The following is a 21,337-nucleotide window of genomic DNA, read 5'->3' on the forward strand; positions in this document are numbered from 1 at the left end:
CATGACATCTTCTTCTTTTTTCTTCCTCCTGTTTTTTTCGGTTGGAATGGTTTTTTGTGCTATTATTATGTAATGATTGGTCGTTACGGTATTTTTGTAGTGGTGATGCACTGAATGATGTGTGAAAACGGGAAAAGTTGGTGCTTGAGATGGTATATATATGGGTAGATTATCATGTGTACTTGTGTGTATATCGTGATATACATCGAATGTGTGATGTAGTGCGTTATACATGATACACAACGTGATATACATTATTTGAAAAAAAATATGTGCGTGATACACACAGTATACAATCCGATATATATTATCGCAAAAATGAAATTATCCTGTGACCTACCACCTTTTCAGGTGACAGAGAATTACCTAAATAATTATGCGAATTTTATGGGTTATTAAGGGGCCGTTGGAGAAAAGATATAGGGTAGGGTTGAGAATAAAATGTGAAAAAAGAGAAAGCAGTTACCTGTTGTCAATTTTTTAGCTAGTCTATAAGTAGCAATGTCAATTGTTAGCTAAATAGCTACCAATTGCTCTTTAGAGTTGTATATAGGTATCAATGTCTTGTGACAAAACTTTAGTCTGTTGTGTCTTGTGAGTTCGCAAGCAGATATTTATGGGTTTCTTAGAATTGTTCAGGCCTCTTAGTTTCGAGATTTTTTCACAAAAAATTGATCGGATTTACCGCATACTTTTCCTAATCGGTATACATAGATTATTTATATATATATATATATATATTCAATTATTTTTAATTTAAACGGTTAGGTAAGAGGCTATTAACCCTAGCTGCTTTCCTGTTTAGGTGATACCTGAAGTAGTTCACTTTTCAAGTGGTAAGACCAACCATGTGCACAAAGTTCATATGACTTAAATCCTTTCTTTATTATGTGGTCTAATTGTCACAATACTCAATCAACTCCTAGCGCAATTCAACCTAATTCATCCCAAATCTCACGTTGATACTGCTAAAAATTGGTTCCTACTAAGGAGAGAATCTGAAGCACTTAAAAAGATCATGATATGCTCATTCTTATTGCCAATTGATTTTGATGTATATGCTAAAAGTATCTTGTAAGATGCGATGCGCTCTTACTTCTCTAAACTTTTATAGGTGAATTAATTAAGTATATTCATAGGCTCGTAGTATTGTGCTTTACAATGTTATTTCTATAAAATTTGAATGTACGAGTCCCAATTTGTTTAAAGTTTATCCCACATATTTTTTTTAACAATTAACTAGTACTTGCATTATCATACGGAACCTACAATTAGAAAGGTGTGAATTGCATGGGTGGTCACTGACTATTACAGCATCTAGTACATCGAAGACCATGCAGCACTATGAGTGTTCATGGTTCGGTTTGGATCGGTTTTTCCCTAAAAAGAAATCAAATCAAGTAAGTTGGTTTTTCAAATATTAGAACAAAGCCAAACCAATTATATCGTTTTTTTCTCGATTCGGTTGTCACACCTCCTTTTTACATACCCGCGAGGGTACAAGGGAGTTTTTTCCAATTAAAGGACAATCGAAACGGGATTTGTTTATTTATTTCAGAGTCGCCACTTGGGAGATTTAAGGTGTCCCAAGTCACCAATTTTAATCCCGAATCGAGGAAAAGAATGACTCCATATTACAGTCTGCGTACCAGAAATCCGGATAAGGAATTCTGTTAACCCGGGAGAAGGTGTTAGGCATTCCCGAGTTCCGTGGTTCTAGCACGGTCGCTCAACTATTATATTCGGCTTATTTATCTGATTTTAAATACAATTATGAACCAATGTGCCAATTTTAACTTTTAACCGCTTTATTATTATTGTTTTACAAGAATGTGAACATCGCTTAAAACACGTCTTTGGACTGCGTCACATGAAATGAACCCACAATCCGGAACACATTTTATTTGATGTTTTAAGATTTGGATTTGGGTCGCATGAAATGCACACCCAAACTTAAGAAAGTAAATTATTAAATACGCGCCTAAAGAGACTATCGTGTTATTATTTTGGAGAGGCCACGAAATTCGCTAAGCGGCCCTCCTGAATTCTAAGTAAATTTAAAACAAGTATTTACTGAGGGCCCCGCAATTTGCATTTTTTGTTTGTCGAGGCTCGTCCCATTTATTATTTTAAAAATGAATTTGCAACGTCATGGAAATACATCTCAGACCACGTCACAGTCAATGTACCCGTGATTAGAGACATTTCGATTTCGTTGAGATTTGGATTTGGGTCACATAAATGTGCACCCGAGTTTAGGGAGATAACATTATTAAAGGCGCGCCTAAAGCAACTAGTGCATTATTATATTGGGTATGGCCGTGAAATTTGTTAAACGGCCCGTCCCGGAATCTAAGTATTTAATGCATATGTTTTGTGAGGGCTCCGCAATCTGTACATTTTTTATGTGGCGAAGCTCGTCTCGTTTTTATTATTTGAGGGCAAACTTAAGACGACTACGATTTTCTACCAATGACAAAAAACAACGATTCTAACAGGTAATAATATCCATGGTAAAAAAAAAAAAAGCAAAGCAATTTAACAAAGACGAACACAAACCGTTCATATGCTCACATTTACTTTAAGCATGCAGTAACTACATAGAATAAACATTTTTAACACAACAACAAAAATTGCATTGTTGACATTCATCAATATCGAATATTCTCATTTGCCTTGAACCATAATATGCAAAATGAATGAAATGAAACAAAGGATGAAGGACTATGACCTGTGAACCTCGACAACCTCAGAACGACAAACACGACCCCGACGGGACTCAAGCCGGACCTCTCTGAACGAAGAACAACGACGGAACCTCGGAACCAACTCGACGCACCGGACCTCAACGAACGACGATGATCTCAATGGAAATTGGAAGTTCGGACCAAGACCGTTAACTACCCGAGGGGTTGGTTTCTGCCTTTTTTTTTTGACGCAGCACCGGTACGTGAATATGAGCAGAAAGGGGTCGTTCGGGTATGAGGAAGAAGCAGGCTGTGGAAGGTCGTTTGGACAGTGGTCGATGGAGCTGAACGACGAACAGCAGAGGTTGTTGGGGAGGCTTGGTGGTCGACGGACGTGAAGGAGGTGGGTGTTTGGTGGAGAAGAACGTGAGGCAGCAGTGGTGGACTGCTGGTGGCGGTGCTTGGACGTGGTATTTGAACGTGAGGTTGAGCTGGAGGCTTGGTGGTCAGTGACGATGGTGAGGGAGTTGGGAGGAGACGGGGTGGTGTTCGGATGGTGTCGAGGAGGCAGTGGTTGTTTGACGACAAGGGGGGGAAGCTGTTGGTCGTGGTGTCTTGGGCAGTTATGGAGGTTCGCTGGAAGCTTGGTGGTCAGTGGTCGACGATGGCGGAGCTGGGGGATTGCGGACGGTTTGGGTGGTGTAGATGGAGGTGGTGTTTGTTGATGGAGGTTTTGGGCTGTCGGGAAGGTGAGGAAATGGTGGTTTCACCTTTCTTTTTGGGGTAGGCTCCTAGGGTTTTCTTCTTCTCCTTTTGGAGAAGATGACTGAATAGTGTCTAGCCCTCTCCAAAAATTTTCAAAGTCAGTTTTCAATTTTTAAAGTCCCATTTTGACAGTGTTTGTCCGTGTATTTAGTATCCCTTGCCCAGGGAAATGAGCCCACGCGTGGTGGGGTTCGAGATTTGTGTCCCCCACACGTGGTGGGGTTCCCCATGTGTCCTGGACTCGGTTTATTATGGGCTAGGTCCGAAATTAGGCCTAAAACCGGGTAGTTTGAACCCGAATATTATTCTTTTGCCCGGACCCGAGAAATAGGAAACGTTGTTTAACTAGCCCTATGTAAGCAAAACAACTACCAAAAATAAGACTAATATTTAAACAACACTATATCTTTTTTTAAAATATTTTTTCAAGATTTAAAATAGCTACAAAATATTAATAAAACTATTTTTGTAATTTTTGTTTTTTTATCTATAAAGATAAAATATAAAGTAATATATTTTTTTTGTATTTTTCCAAATTAAAATGACTACAAAACATTAATAGAACTATATTTTTTGGTTATTTTCGAAATTATATAAAGTACAAAACAAAGTGCAATTTTTGTATTTTTCAAGTTTATGAGAAATACATAAACTAAAATTTATATATGTATTTTGTGATTGTTTTTCTTTTTGCAACGAAATAAAGTAAAAATAGTTAAAATGGCTATATTAGACCCAATTACATATTTATGCTAAAAAAATGTGAAAATCCTCGGGGAGGGTCAAAAATCACGTGCTTACAGCTGCCCCTCTTTGACTGGAAACACGAAGAGTTTTCCGACAAAGAACGACTAGACATGTTTTTGACCCGACCATTATTTGGAGGGACCACACTAGGAAAAAAGGGAATGTGACCGAGCCCTGGTATCTGAGCTGCCTACATATCCTTGGTTATACAGGAATCAGACCACGTGTAGTTCGGGAATGAGAGAGATGGTAGAGTGTACCGAGGTGAAGAGCCGATCGAGGTGCCGTTCCGTTGAGGTTCCGGTCCGCGGTCCTGTCATTACAACAAAAAATGAAAACTGAAAAAGACTAACTAAGCCTATCAGCTACTAGTTACAAGGATTCCTATCTTCAAGTCTTCTGAAACTTGGTCTTGAGTCTTGAATGGTGCTTCATACAGACTTTGGATTTGAACCTTGATACTTGCTAGTTGTAGGCGCTAGTTCTTGAGCAGATCACATCCGTTCTCCACTTCCGTGCTTCGGATTCATTCATTTTTTCTTTTTCTTCTTCTTTTTTTTCTTTTTGTTTTTGTGACTAGCTTTTGTTGACCCTCTCAAACTGTTGACTCGCATTTTTGAGGCGAGCTTCTTGTTGTTTCTAACTTGGATTGAATGCTGGGGATTTTGTTGTAGCCTTCTGCCTCCAATGGGTTACGGCTTGACCTTGAACGATGTTCCTCTGTTCTACAGGCGGACCCCTAACTTCTTCAATCTTTGACATATAACAACCTCCGCTCTACAAGCAGGCTCCTGACAAACAACATAAACACAAATGAAATTTCCTCACCCAGTTTGCACTGGGAAGGTTTGTGAGTCGTTAGCAAAATCGTAACCCACTGATACTGCCGATGCAGTGCTGAGAGTGAACTAAAGACTAGACCAGGATATGCATCTCCTACGGGTAAAATCTCAATTTAGGAAGTGAGTCTCCTAAAATAAAATATAACCTGAAATATATTCCCTTGTTATACAGGTGGGCGCCTAACTTCCATGTTTGAAATGTAAAGACTGAAATGTATTCCTCTCGTTATACAGGTGGGCGCCTGGGTTTAGGAAAATGACTCCTTTTTTTTCAAACGTTTTTTTTTTTTTTTGGTATCTTAGGAGAAAGATTCATCAGACTAAGATTTTGATCCTAGGAGAAGGTTCGTCAGACTAGGTCTCTATCTTAGGAGAAAAATTCATCGGACTAAGATTTTGATCCTAGGAGAAGGTTCATCAGACTAGGTCATTTTTGTTTTTTGGTTATCTTAGGAGAAAGATTCATCAGACTAAGATTTTGATCCTAGGAGAAGGTTCGTCAGACTAGGTCTCTATCTTAGGAGAAAAATTCGTCAGACTAAGATTTTGATCCTAGGAGAAGGTTCATCAGACTAGGTCTTTTCTTTTTGGTATCTTAGGAGAAAGATTCATCAGACTAAGATTTTGATCCTAGGAGAAGGTTCGTCAGACTAGGTCTCTATCTTAGGAGAAAAATTCGTCAGACTAAGATTTTGATCCTAGGAGAAGGTTCATCAGACTAGGTCTTTTCTTTTTGGTATCTTAGGAGAAAGATTCATCAGACTAAGATTTTGATCCTAGGAGAAGGTTCGTCAGACTAGGTCTCTATCTTAGGAGAAAAATTCGTCAGACTAAGATTTTGATCCTAGGAGAAGGTTCATCAGACTAGGTCTTTTCTTTTTGGTATCTTAGGAGAAAAATTCATCAGACTAAGATTTTGATCCTAGGAGAAGGTTCGTCAGACTAGGTCTCTATCTTAGGAGAAAAATTCGTCAGACTAAGATTTTGATCCTAGGAGAAGGTTCATCAGACTAGGTCATTTTTTGTTTTTTGGTTATCTTAGGAGAAAGATTCATCAGACTAAGATTTTGATCCTAGGAGAAGGTTCGTCAGACTAGGTCTCTATCTTAGGAGAAAAATTCGTCAGACTAAGATTTTGATCCTAGGAGAAGGTTCATCAGACTAGGTCATTTTTTGTTTTTTGGTTATCTTAGGAGAAAGATTCATCAGACTAAGATTTTGATCCTAGGAGAAGGTTCGTCAGACTAGGTCTCTATCTTAGGAGAAAAATTCGTCAGACTAAGATTTTGATCCTAGGAGAAAGTTCATCAGACTAGGTCATTTTTTGTTTTTTGGTATCTTAGGAGAAAGATTCATCAGACTAAGATTTTGATCCTAGGAGAAGGTTCGTCAGACTAGGTCTCTATCTTAGGAGAAAAATTCGTCAGACTAAGATTTGGATCATAGGAGAAGGTTCATCAGACTAGGTCTTGTTTTTTTTTTATATCTTTAACAACCACTTAGTAGGAAATGCATCTCCTATGGGTAAAACATAAACTTAGGAGGAAATGCGTCTCCTATGGGTAAAAACAAACTTAGGAGGAAATGCATCTCCTATGGGTGAAACTTAAACTTAGGAGGAAATGCGTCTCCTATGGGTAAAACTTAAACTTAGGAGGAAATGCATCTCCTATGGGTGAAACTAAAACAAACCGAGGAGGAAATGCGTCTCCTATGGGTAAAACTAAAACAACCTTAGGAGGAAATGCATCTCCTATGGGGTGAAACTAAAACAATCTTAGGAGGAAATGCATCTCCTATGGGTAAAACTCAAACTTAGGAGGAAATGCATCTCCTATGGGTGAAACTAAAACGAACTTAGGAGGAAATGCATCTCCTATGGGTAGAACTCTAATGATTTCAAACTAGGAAGTGCGTCTCCTATTAATGAAACCTTCGCTTTCTTTTTTTTTTTGAATTATTTACTTACCTGTGTTGTCCTCCCTCGAAACTGTTGGGGATTATTTAGATGGGGATGACTTTTTACCCTTTTTTTCATTATTATCTTTTTATTCTTTTTTTTATTATTCTTTTTTTTTTGCATAGCTTCTTCCTTCAAATACTACCTCCCTTGAGAGTCGTTTTGCCTTTCCCCGAAAGGAACCACTGAGGATACCGACTTTCCAACCTTGTGTTGGACCCCTCGCAACTGCTAGGGATAACACTGTTGAGGAATTATTTACTTACCTGTTGGGGGTAAAATGTTATCAGTTGGGGGTACCTAACTTCCAGAAAATTTTCTAAATGGAAGGAAAATTTTCTGCCCCAGTTTGATAATATCCCTTGTGGCATGCGTTTCTGCATCAATGCCATTTCCTTTACCTGTTTCAAATCAAACAAAATTTGTTAGTTTAAAATATGGTGGTTGGTTGTGATACTCCTACTGGGATGGCTTTCCCTTTCTCCTTCCTTGCTCTGCGTTCAACAACTTGTTGGGGATGATATTATGTGTTGGGGATAATCCCTTCCTGCTGGGGGATATCCCTCTTCTTTTGTGGCATAGCTTGGAAACTGGCATTTCCCCGACCTTTTAGTCTAGTATGGATTTCGCCAAATCATGCTCACTACTCTCCTTGCTTTGTTCACGGGCCTTGTCTTTGAGGTTTATAACCTTGGTTTTGGCAAGGATATCCCTCTTGACGCTTGTCAATCCTTTTGTCAATTCCCTTTGCTGGGGATATCTTTTTTGACACTGGCCTCGCGCTTGTTCTTTGCTGACTATACCATTTGGAGGTACTAGTCAGATCTCATCTGGCATAATTGGAAAGCTGATGGCATATTTTGAAGTCAATTCACTTGTTCTGACCAGACAGACTCTATTGGGGATTTTTCTATGAAAGGAAAAAGATAAAAGGGAACAGAATAAAAAGACAAAGGAAAAAAATGACTCTTTAACAAAAGAAACTATAAATAAAAACCTATCAAATGCAGATACCGACTCTAATGGCCATGACATGCATATGTGTCCTATCCTCTACCGTCAATCATCTTTCAAGATCTTCAATTGGCGATTCCCCATCTGATTCTCAATCTTATTCGACTTGTAGTGCCCGAAGGGTTTTCACTATCAAGTCTCTCTCATTTCTGGTTTTTCTCTCAGCTTTCATCGCCTTATGGTGCCTGTGAAGGTTTTCACCGATAAGACTCTCTCATTTGTATCACTTTCCAGCTGGGGGTTTGGAGTGTCGCCGGTATGACTCTTTCCGCTGGGGATCAGAGTCCTTTCTGCTGTGGAACAGAATGTTATGCTCACCGGTGAGACTCTCATTTGTCTGACTTGGCATCTTTTGAAGACTGATCAGAAGGTCTTTCTTTGGACCGTAATGTGGGTTTTGGATAGGCTAGAAAGAAAAGGTATAAAAGGCTAAAAAATGCATTAATTTTGGGTTATTAGTTACAACCTTCGGAATTATATTTATTTACAACAAACGCAACATTTGCCCCAGTTTCTTGCTTGGGGATATTTTAATTGATTTTTTTTTCATTTTTCAAAATTATGACCGAGCCGTGAAGCGCCTACGTATCCTCTTTGAGGAATCAGGTCAAACGTAGTTCCCAATTTTCTCTTTTTTTCATTTGACTTTCCTTTTTTTTTGTTATCATTTTTCTCTTCTTTTCTCTTTTCTCTTTTTCCATTTTGTTGCTTTTTTTTTTTGTTTACCTGTCACGCTTGTGTTTTCTAGTCGTTGCTACTGATTCCGAACGAGGGGTATGAAAGAAAAAATAGATAAGGCTCAAAAGGGGTAACGAAGGATAAAGTGTTTAGGTAGCAGAACAAAATGCCTTCGTCATTCCAGTCTTCAAAACATGACAAGTGCAAACAACACAATTTAAATTTGTAGTCTCTTCTGGTGGTTCTGGACTTGACAATTATATTCAACATCTGTTTGTTCATTTGTCACTTCTAAAGCACCGTTGGGCGACACTCCCATTCTCATTATTATGAACGACCCTCATGCCAATTTGGCGAATCTTTGCCTTTTAACGGTTTTCTTTGCGTTTAACTTGCCCCGGTTCCATATGACTCGGGCTCTGAATAATCTCAAACCGTCTTTATTTCCTCTAAATGGTTTGATCGCCTTTCCAGGGTTTTATGATTAACTTTAAAGACTAGGCCCAAAGTGTGTGCGCATGTCATGTCCCTAGAATCGGCATTGAACGAAATGATGAAAGGACTAAACAAAAGACGACTGGAACTAACAAAAGACCGGCTTTGTATTAGACTACCGGCGAAATGGTTTGAATAATAAAACAAACAAAACAACCAGAATAAAATCCTAGCACAAACTGGACAAAATTTAAACAAACTGCTATGACAAAATGGAAAGATAAGAAGGTTTGACACAGGACAAAATCCCAATTACAACCTTAATAATCCGAACAACAGAAATGACCACAAAATAAGCCACCACAAGCTTCTCTCTTGCTGACCAAGGAATGAAGCGTCCTTCCACTTTATCAAAAATTGGCATCTTAGCCACTGAGCTTTGCATCAATACTACCAAGACCATTACCCGCTTCAACATCTTCACCCTCTGTCAACAAGTTCTCGATAGGGTTCGAGTGCTCCATGTCACTGTTATTGATCACAATCCGACCTTCTTGGATCATTCTTTCTATTTCTCTTTTCAAATCCCGACAGCTTTCAACATTGTGCACCTGGGCATTGGAATGGTATTCACACCTTTTAGAAGGGTCAAAGCTTCTTGCACGTGGGTCCACACGATTTGGAGGAATAGGTGCAATCATGTCATGATTCTTTAATTTCTCAAATAAGCTTTCATAGGACTCTCCTATTGGTGTAAAATTATCTTTCAACCTTTGTTCCCCTTTATACCACTGGCTTGGATGTGGGTTATAGGGCACCTGAAAATTTTGTGGAGACTTCTGGAGATTTTGTGATGCTCGTGCTCGCCTCCTGGGGTGTTTTGGTGGCTGGACAACATACTGAGGTGGAGCGACAGAGTATTGAGCGTCCTGAGGTGGATAATACTGCTCAGGGGAGCCATAGAAAATTTGAGGAGGCTGCTCATACCTTCGAGATGTTCTCCTGGGACCTCTTCTAGACCCTGATGTCATCATGATTTCTTCAATCTCCTCATTTGTGTCGCTAAGATTATCTGACTCAACCCGGACAGCCTGAGTTGCGGCTTTAAGAACAGCTTGACTTATAATTTTGCCTGTCTTAAGACCATTCTCTACCATTTCTCCAATTTTGATTGCTTCCGAGAAGGTTTTGCCAACTGCGGACACCATGTTTTGAAAGTAATCTGGCTCTTGCGCTTGAAGGAAGACAGTAATTAGCTCGTGGTCATCCATGGGTGGCTTAACTCGAGCTGCTTGCTCTCTCCATTTTATGGCATACTCCCTGAAACTTTCACTTGGTTTCTTCTTCAGGTTTGAAAGGGAAATGCGGTCTGGGGGAATGTCGATGTTGTATTGGAACTGTCTGACAAAGGCCTGTGCCATGTCAACCCAGACATACCAGCGAGACGTGTCTTGATCCATAAACCATTCGGAGGCTACTCCCGTAAGGCTTTCCACAAAATAAGCCATCAACAATTCTTCATTTCTTCCCGCACCTCTCAGTTGATTGCAATACCTTTTCAGGTGGGCTATGGGATCTCCATGTCCATCGTACTTTTCAAATTTTGGAGTCTTGAAACCAGGCGGCAAGTGGACATCGGGGAACATACATAGATCTTTGAAGGCAACACTCTTTTGGCCTGCCAACCCTTGCATGTTTTCCAACCATTGTTCTAAGCTTTTCACTCTTTGGGTCATTTCTTCCTGTACCATCTTTCGGGCAGGCTTTTCAGTTTTTGCAGCAAGATCAAACGAGTACGAGTGGTACTCAGGAGAGTGGTACTGCTCTTGTTGTGTCGCAAATTGTGACTCATGACGAGGAACCCTCCGACTCTGAGTCTCTGGAGCACTTGTAACAGCTTCGACGTTAGTTGTCAATTTTCTTTGAGGCACAAACCGACCACCTCAACTTTCTTCACAATTCAACACCAAATATGTTAGAATGGACTCAGTCGGTCCTTATTATTATCAACATATATATATATATATATATATATATATATATATATTTATTATTTTATTTTTTACCTTTGTTTTTCCTTTTTTCTTTTTTTTTCTCTTTTTCATTTTTTTTTTCGTTTCGTTTTTTCCTTCTCTTTTTTTTTATTCTCTTTTTTTCCTTATTTTTGTTTGGTCGAATCTTATGGAGATTGCCTACGTATCATGACCCCGCATGAATCAGACCTTGCGTAGTTCGGACTGCTGAAAGATAAACAATACTAAACATTTTTCATATTAGAACAAACTGGGTTTCAAAGGTTTGATTATGACCTACAAACTCAAAAATCAAACAACACACATATTTTAATCAAAAGCTTTACAAACTCAAAAACAAAAGGCTAGCTCCCTTTCTCTGTTCGACAAATGCAACCAAACGGTTATTTTTGCAAATGTGGCCCCTTCCAAATTTCACATGAATTTTGAGGCCGGGGAGGATTATTTATGACACTTTACAAACTTGTCCGTTCTCTTACGAAAATAGCCTTTCGACAACTGAAAGATACTCTAAGGCTATTTCGGCAAGAACGGTTTAAGACGCGGCCGAAGCTGGCTCGGCTTATTTTATTTTTTCATTTTTTTTTGACTAAACATCCAAACGACATTCACCTGACCGTTTACTCTTTGTTTTTTTTTTCAAATTACGATAAAAACCTTGTGTTGCAAACACGGCCTTTCGACGTCTCGGGGACGAAGCTTTTTAAGGCTGTGTGGGTCAACTGGACCAAACTCCTAGACATGACCCAAAAGGTGGCTGTTTACGCAAAGTCAGCCTTCCGGTGTCCCTTTCGGGAACATTCGGCTATTTATGACAAACAGTATCTCCTGACTTAGTTATGACTCTTTTATTGTTTTTTCAAAAATAGGAAACTCAATATTGCAAACACGGCCTGTCAACGTCTCGGGGACGAAGATTTTTAAGGCTGTGTGGGTCAACTGGACCAAATCTTAAAATGACCCAAAGGTGGCTGTTTATGCAAAGTCAGCCTTCCGGCGTCCCTTTCGGGAACATTCGGCTATGTCTTGATAAAACAGCGTCACCCGACTTCTTTATGACAAAAACTAAAATTTGACATATATATATATTTTTTATTATTATTATTATTATTTGTTTTTTGGCTTTTTTAGCAAAAGGTGGGGTTGGACCCGATGAGGGTTGCCTACGTATCTCACATCCGGTGAGAATCAAACCAGCGTAGTTCGGGCAAATAAACTATTTTTGAGAAGACCCTTTTCCATTTTCTATTTATTTATTTTTTTGTTATTTTTTCACGACAATCAAATAGACTATTATTTTTCATTTATGACAAAATTAAAATTCGACATATTATTCTTTTATTATTATTTATTTGTTTTTGGCTTTTTAGCAAAAGGTGGGGTTGGACCCGATGAGGGTTGCCTACGTATCTCACATCCGGTGAGAATCAAACCCGCGTAGTTCGGGTAAAAGAACTACTTTAAAAGAAGAAAGGAAGCATTTTTTTTATTGATTTTCTTTTTAAAAGAAACACTTCTAAGATATATTTTTTGAATTTTCATTTGCTTTTTTTTTCTTTATTCTAAAGAAGAAGAAGAAAATATTTTTCGGAATTTTGCTTTTAATAAAAGAAATGCTTCTCAAAATGTTTTTTTTTTGAATTTTCTTTTCAATTTTGAAAAAAGAATCAAAATATTTTCGGATTTGTTTTTTTTTTTTTATATATATTATTTTTTTGAAAACAATTAGAAAGACTTCCTAAAGAAGTCAATAATGGAGAAAATATTTTTGGATTATTTTAATTTTGTCATTTTCATAAACAAATAAATAACACATATTTTAAAAACAATACTCTTTTTTTTTCATTTTTTATGGCAAGACAAACTATTTTCTTTTCTATTAATGTTTTGTTTGTTTTTTTTAAAAAAAAGAAAAAATAAGACAAAACAATGATTATTTTTTCTACTTTTCCTTTGCTTTAACAAAACAAACTAATAAGACATATATTTTTTTTTATTTTATATTCTCAAAATTTCGGCAGAGTTTCGACACTACTTGGACATTTGTTTTTTTTTTCTAACAATAAGTAGTTATATCTCTACACTGTTATTTTCTCCTCTTTTCCACTATTTTCTAATTTGTGGATGATGATAAAAACATACACAATCTTTTTTTTTGGAATTTTCAATGTTTTTTTTTTATATATATACATATATATTTTATTTTTTATATTTATTATATTTTCAAAAATGTGGCATGGGGGACATAGGGAATTTCAAGACTTCTTGGATTCCGCAAATGTTCCCCATGTGCTTTTCCCAAAAATGAAGCGTGGGGGACATAGGGAATTCCAAGAATTCTTGGATTCCACAAATGTTCCCTAGGTGTTTTTTCCAAAAAATGAAACGTGGGGGACATAGGGAATTCCAAGGCTTCTTGGATTCCACAAATGTTCCCCATGCTTTGATTAAAATAACACCATGCTGGAAATGACCAAATGACCCATTCGCCCTTGACTAAATACAACATATAGCACATAGGATGCCAAAAGCTGGTCTATTATTTTCAGGTTGCTTGTCCTAGACGGACCCAACCCCTGTGTTGAGTCCCCTAAGTCAAATGCACATGATGCAAATAAACGTTCCTACTAGGGATCCGGCATGTGGCTTTGTTATACTAGGTTCAGACCTGGGTGTTTGTTCTAGACCTGGCTTACCCGAGCGGACAACTCGAGCCGAGGGGGGGCAGCGTACCGGGAATACAGAAGCTTCACCGGCTTAGCAACTTGTCCGAACCTCGTTCTAAATTAGGTTTTGACACTATACAGAAAAGAAGTCGTACGAAGTACACCCTTCTTCATGATTTAGAAGACTCAGAAAGGATATGGGTTTCGGCACAGTTTATATACAGTTCACGTAATATCAAAGCGGTAAAAGGCAACCAATTAGCACATTAAGCACAGATCATGTAACAAAATCAGATAAAGCTGAACATAACAATTTATTCTAAGCTCGAATTTCTAACCCTGAACCAGTGGTTCTGGGTCTATCCCCAGCAGAGTCGCCAGAGCTGTCACACCTCCTTTTTACATACCCGCGAGGGTACAAGGGAGTTTTTTCCAATTAAAGGACAATCGAAACGGGATTTGTTTATTTATTTCAGAGTCGCCACTTGGGAGATTTAAGGTGTCCCAAGTCACCAATTTTAATCCCGAATCGAGGAAAAGAATGACTCCATATTACAGTCTGCGTACCAGAAATCCGGATAAGGAATTCTGTTAACCCGGGAGAAGGTGTTAGGCATTCCCGAGTTCCGTGGTTCTAGCACGGCCGCTCAACTATTATATTCGGCTTATTTATCTGATTTTAAATACAATTATGAACCAATGTGCCAATTTTAACTTTTAACCGCTTTATTATTATTGTTTTACAAGAATGTGAACATCGCTTAAAATACATCTTTGGACTGCGTCACATGAAATGAACCCACAATCCGGAACAAATTTTATTTGATGTTTTAAGATTTGGATTTGGGTCGCATGAAATGCACACCCAAGCTTAAGAAAGTAAATTATTAAATACGCGCCTAAAGAGACTATCGTGTTATTATTTTGGGGAGGCCACGAAATTCGCTAAGCGACCCTCCTGAATTCTAAGTAAATTTAAAACAAGTATTTACTGAGGGCCCCGCAATTTGCATTTTTTGTTTGTCGAGGCTCGTCCCATTTATTATTTTAAAAATGAATTTGCAACGTCATGGAAATGCATCTCAGACCACGTCACAGTCAATGTACCCGTGATTAGAGACATTTCGATTTCGTTGAGATTTGGATTTGGGTCACATAAATGTGCACCCGAGTTTAGGGAGATAACATTATTAAAGGCGCGCCTAAAGCAACTAGTGCATTATTATATTGGGTATGGCCGTGAAATTTGTTAAACGGCCCGTCCCGGAATCTAAGTATTTAATGCATATGTTTTGTGAGGGCTCCGCAATCTGTACATTTTTTATGTGGCGAAGCTCGTCTCGTTTTTATTATTTGAGGGCAAACTTAAGACGACTACGATTTTCTACCAATGACAAAAAACAACGATTCTAACAGGTAATAATATCCATGGTAAAAATGAAAAAAAAAAGCAAAGCAATTTAACAAAGACGAACACAAACCGTTCATATGCTCACATTTACTTTAAGCATGCAGTAACTACATAGAATAAACATTTTTAACACAACAACAAAAATTGCATTGTTGACATTCATCAATATCGAATATTCTCATTTGCCTTGAACCATAATATGCAAAATGAATGAAATGAAACAAAGGATGAAGGACTATGACCTGTGAACCTCGACAACCTCAGAACGACAAACACGACCCCGACGGGACTCAAGCCGGACCTCTCTGAACGAAGAACAACGACGGAACCTCGAAACCAACTCGACGCACCGGACCTCAATGAATGACAACGATCTCAATGGAAATTGGAAGTTCGGACCAAGACCGTTAACTACCCGAGGGGTTGGTTTCTGCCTTTTTTTCTTTTTTTTGACGCAGCACCGGTACGTGAATATGAGCAGAAAGGGGTCGTTCGGGTATGAGGAAGAAGCAGGCTGTGGAAGGTCGTTTGGACAGTGGTCGATGGAGCTGAACGACGAATAGCAGAGGTTGTTGGGGAGGCTTGGTGGTCGACGGACGTGAAGGAGGTGGGTGTTTGGTGGAGAAGAACGTGAGGCAGCAGTGATGGACTGTTGGTGGCGGTGCTTGGACGTGGTATTTGAACGTGAGGTTGAGCTGGAGGCTTGGTGGTCAGTGACGATGGTGAGGGAGTTGGGAGGAGACGGGGTGGTGTTCGGATGGTGTCGAGGAGGCAGTGGTTGTTTGACGACAAGGGGGGGAGGGGGGAAGCTGTTGGTCGTGGTGTCTTGGGCAGTTATGGAGGTTCGCTGGAAGCTTGGTGGTCAGTGGTCGACGATGGCGGAGCTGGGGGGTTGCGGACGGTTTGGGTGGTGTAGATGGAGGTGGTGTTTGTTGATGGAGGTTTTGGGCTGTCGGGAAGGTGAGGAAATGGTGGTTTCACCTTTCTTTTTGGGGTAGGCTCCTAGGGTTTTCTTCTTCTCCTTTTGGAGAAGATGACTGAATAGTGTCTAGCCCTCTCCAAAATTTTTCAAAGTCAGTTTTCAATTTTTAAAGTCCCCTTTTGACAGTGTTTGTCCGTGTATTTAGTATCCCTTGCCCAGGGAAATGAGCCCACGCGTGGTGGGGTTCGAGATTTGTGTCCTCCACGCGTGGTGGGGTTCCCCATGTGTCCTGGACTCGGTTTATTATGGGCTAGGTCCAAAATTAGGCCTAAAACCAGGTAGTTTGAACCCGAATATTATTCTTTTGCCCGGACCCGAGAAATAGGAAACGTTGCTTAACTAGCCCTATGTTAGCAAAACAACTACCAAAAATAAGACTAATATTTAAACAACACTATATCTTTTTTTAAAATATTTTTTCAAGATTTAAAATAGCTACAAAATATTAATAAAACTATTTTTGTAATTTTTGTTTTTTTATCTATAAAGATAAAATATAAAGTAATATATTTTTTTTGTATTTTTCCAAATTAAAATGACTACAAAACATTAATAGAACTATATTTTTTGGTTATTTTCGAAATTATATAAAGTACAAAACAAAGTGCAATTTTTGTATTTTTCAAGTTTATGAGAAATACATAAACTAAAATTTATATATGTATTTTGTGATTTTTTTTCTTTTTGCAACGAAATAAAGTAAAAATAGTTAAAATGGCTATATTAGACCCAATTACATATTTATGCTAAAAAATGTGAAAATCCTCGGGGAGGGTCAAAAATCACGTGCTTACATCGGTTTATGTCGGTTTTTCGGTTTTTTCGGTTATTTGTCGGGTTTTTTTAAATATAAGACATACACTACCAAACACACATTTCAGCGACTACATTTTTAACGTAACACTATCAAATCAATTGCCCTTTGAGAAATCTATTATTTACCAAGATATATTGATGATAATTGAATCAAATAGTGATGAATAATTTAAGGACTCAATTAAAAATATATTATTTTTAACATGAAATAGATTCTTACACTTAACAAAAGAAAACTACCAATTAAACTATAATGTAAAGGTAAATAATTGTACTAAAAGTGCAAACGATTAATATTTACTATAAAATTTTTAAAACTTTGTATAAAAGTATATATATATATATATATAGGTGTAATAATAAATTTAAAATAGCTTCTCCTATATTCGGTTTGGTTTGAATTTTTTTAATTAAAAACAAAATCAAACCAAATTTGATCGGTTTTTAAATTTCAAAACCAAAACCAAACCAAACCAAAAAGTATCGATTTTTTTGATCGGTTTGGTTTGGTTTTCGGTTTTGTTTGGGTTTTCGGATTTTTATGAACACCCCTATGCAACACGTTCAAACTGAACCTACAACTCGATTGACTTACAAAAATGAGAACTAAGTAGGCGTTTGGACATAAAAACTGTGAAATTCCAGACAAAATTATATAAAAATTTCAAGTTTGAAAATTAGAGTTGTGTTTGGACATGAATACAATTTGGAGCTGCTTTTAAATTTTTGTGAGTTCTTTGAGGTGCAAATTTTTAAAACCAGCTTTCTAGAGTTTTTCAAATTTCGAAAAAAATTCAAAATTCAACTTGAAGTGAAATTTGAAATGTTCATAGCCAAACACTGATTTCGAAAAAAGTTTAAAAAAAATAAAAAAAAAAGAAACTTTTTATAGCCAAACAGGCCCTAAAAAGTCTACGATAGTAATCAAGATGAACATAGATATATACATGCATCAAACAAAAGTACATATGACTTACTATGTTCACTTTACTAGAGAGTAGAGATATAAACTTTATGGTAAATCCAAAATTTACAATTATATTGGACGTACAAATTTTTCATGATTTTGGAACACAGATACCAATTTTCCTAAGCTCTATAAAGTTTCTCTCGAATTTCACATGACAAAATAGAACAATTTAGTAAAAATTCTGAACAAGAAAAATTCTCTTGATGCCATATTTAAGAAAAAATTGTCTTATTCGATGAGATCTGCTGTTTTTCTTTTTTCTTTTTAGTTTTCGTAAAGAGAAAACTTGATAAGAACTGAAAATTTCCATACAGTACTGGTTCTATTCTAGAGAAATTTTCATAAAACACTATCTTTTAGTGGTAATTAGCTATCTATAGATACCATTTGTTATATTACGGATTGTAAATACGTTTTTTGTTGTTATAAAATGTATTAGATGTATTTAAGCTACTGTATTCATGAATACAGTAGCAAAAATAGGCATGAATCAGGGAAGTCCAGCTAGTCACTTGTTGTATTCGACTGTATTCATGGCGTGAAACATGGGATTACAGCTGGACAGATTATTGTATTCGACTGTATTCACGGCGTGAAACAGGAGATTACACTATTTTTTAAACAGAAAGTGAATCAATTAACATAATAAACTCCTAATATAGCTCAACAAACTCAATTATAACACACAAAATTTGTATTTTCAGTTATAAAAAAAAAATTCTAACCAAAAAATACCCCAAAAACATAGCAATCTTCAGAGAAATTATATAATACATTTGAATACATAAATTATATTAATTAAAAAAAATATATGAATACATTCATGGAATATAGCGAGACAATGAATACAATAAAATACATAGAATACAACGGGATACATTGAAATACAATGAAAAAAAGACAATGAATACAATGAAATACATAAAATACAACGAGATACATTGAAATATAATGAAAAAAAGACAATGAATACAATAAAATACAACGAAATACATTAAAATATATTAACAGAAAATTCAAGTTGGTCAGTCCCCAACTCCATCGCCTTTATTCAAGAACAACCCTAATGTCGTCTCATTGAAGCAACATCAGTATACAAAAATGGTTGATTATGAAGAATAATTGTCCCATCTGCAAGTCCACAGCATTGTTGACGAAAGGAAAGGATTTGTGAAAGCAAACGATAGATGGTCACTGGATCTATCATTAAAAAGAACGATGATTTTTGTTTTCTTGCTAAGTATTTATTTGCGTTCCTGAAACTGTACTATATTTTTGTACATACTCGACATGGTATGGCGAATGGTCAACCTGTCCAGAAACATCTTTATTGGCGCTCTATCACCTGAAACTGTACAGAAACCTCTAACTTTTGTCTGTCGCCTGAAGTTGTACAGAGAATATGAGATCGGGAAGTAGAGAGAGAGGGAGAATACATATGGAGTAGGGGATAGAAGAAATTTGAGGGGATATGAGAGAGAAAAATAATACAAAGCTTATTTTATGGCTTAAGGGTAGGAGGTGACCATAAATAGATATTTGGCTATAAAAAATCAAAAGGTAGCTATAAAATATAATTTTTTAAAAGGGTATTTATTTAAAATAAATAAGGTATCAACCTTTGCTATAGGAGGTAACTAATCCAATAGTACTCCAATGATTTTGGCTCTATCCAGGCAATTGCACAAATAGCGATTCTCAGAGATGCTATTAAAGGATTAACTCGTGTACCCCTCGTTATACTATTGGGCTATCTATACCCCTACCGTCATACTTTTAAATAAAAATATCCCTATTTTGGATGGAGTGACACGCGGAAACACCATATTAAAACGATCCATTTCTTTTTTATTTTACCCGACCCGTTTTTAAAAAAACCCCACAACCCGACCCCTATTTTCTTTTTTTTTTAAAAATTTCAGTTTTTAAAAAACGAAAATATTTTGTTAAAAAACAAAAAATGTTTTTTTTCTGTTTTTACAAATTTGTTTTTCCAGTTTTTACAAAACAAAATTCTTTTAAAAAACTGAAAAAATGAAAAAACATATTTTTCAAAAACGAAAATATTTTGTTGAAAATAATTTTTTCAGTTTTTAAAAAACGAAAATATTTTGTTAAAAAACGAAAATATTTTTTTCTATTTTTACAAAAAAAATTAAGTTTATACAAATTTGTTTTTTCAGTTTTTACAAAAAGAAAATCTTTAAAAAAACTGAAAAAATGAAAAAAAAACATTTTTCAAAAACGAAAATATTTTGTTGGAAATATTTTTTCCAGTTTTTAAAAAACGAAAATATTTTATTAAAAACTGGAAAAAAAATTCCAGTTTTTACTTTTTTTTTCAGTTTTTACAAATATGTTTTTATAGTTTTTACAAAAAAAATATTTTGTTAAAAAAACAATTTTTTTTAGTTTTTACAATTTGTTTTGCAAAATCTTTTCAGTATCTACTCACTTTAAAAAACGAAAATATTTTGCAATATTTTTTAAGTTTTACAAAAAGATTTAAAAAACTGAAAAATGAAAATATGGTTCGGGTTGTGGGTTTTTTGTAAAATGGGTTGGGTAAAAAAAAAAGGGTCATTTTAATCTGGTGCTGCCACGTGACACTCCATTCAAAATAGGAGTATTTTTGTTTCAAAGTATGACGGTAGGGGTATATATAGCCCAATAGTATAAAGAAGGGTATATGTAAACAATATTTGAAAGTAGAGGGGTATATTTGGTCCTTTACCGTTAAAAATATGAATGTGTCTTTTGTTGTAGTTTCCTTTGTATTTTCTATTCTCTTTTATCTAATCTCTTTCAGTTTAATGACTTCCACCAGAAATTAGTCACCCATTTAAAATTCCCATTGGGGTAGGTATGGATGTATCTTCTAGAAAATGGGTTCTAATCGGTTTGTGCCGAAATTGATGAAGCCAAATTTGGATCTTTCAATGTCTTAATGGGAACTAAAGCAAGTATATTAGCATTAGTAATTAGAGGAGTTTAATACTAAATTCGCAGCCATAGGCACTTCGTTATAGTGCCACTCACGGCAAGTTGTGCACTAAAACAATATAATAATGACGCCTAAAACAAGAGTAAATAATTAAGTAAAAACACTTTTCAGAGTCAGCTTTCTTTTCTGATTTTTAATTAACCATGCAGCTTAATTTAATTGCTTATCCATTGGGAAAGTTAGAACAGAATTTCTTGGTTGTAATAAATTAAATTAAACTACAATGATGAACATACTAATTTGGTCTGAAACATGAGAAAATAGCAATGTGAACTAATTACCTTACTACTTCGCATATGTGAATTCTAGACCTTAGGATTAATTAGC

Source organism: Nicotiana tabacum, chromosome 20 (assembly GCF_000715075.1).
Source record: "Nicotiana tabacum cultivar K326 chromosome 20, ASM71507v2, whole genome shotgun sequence".
NCBI lineage: Eukaryota > Viridiplantae > Streptophyta > Magnoliopsida > Solanales > Solanaceae > Nicotiana > Nicotiana tabacum.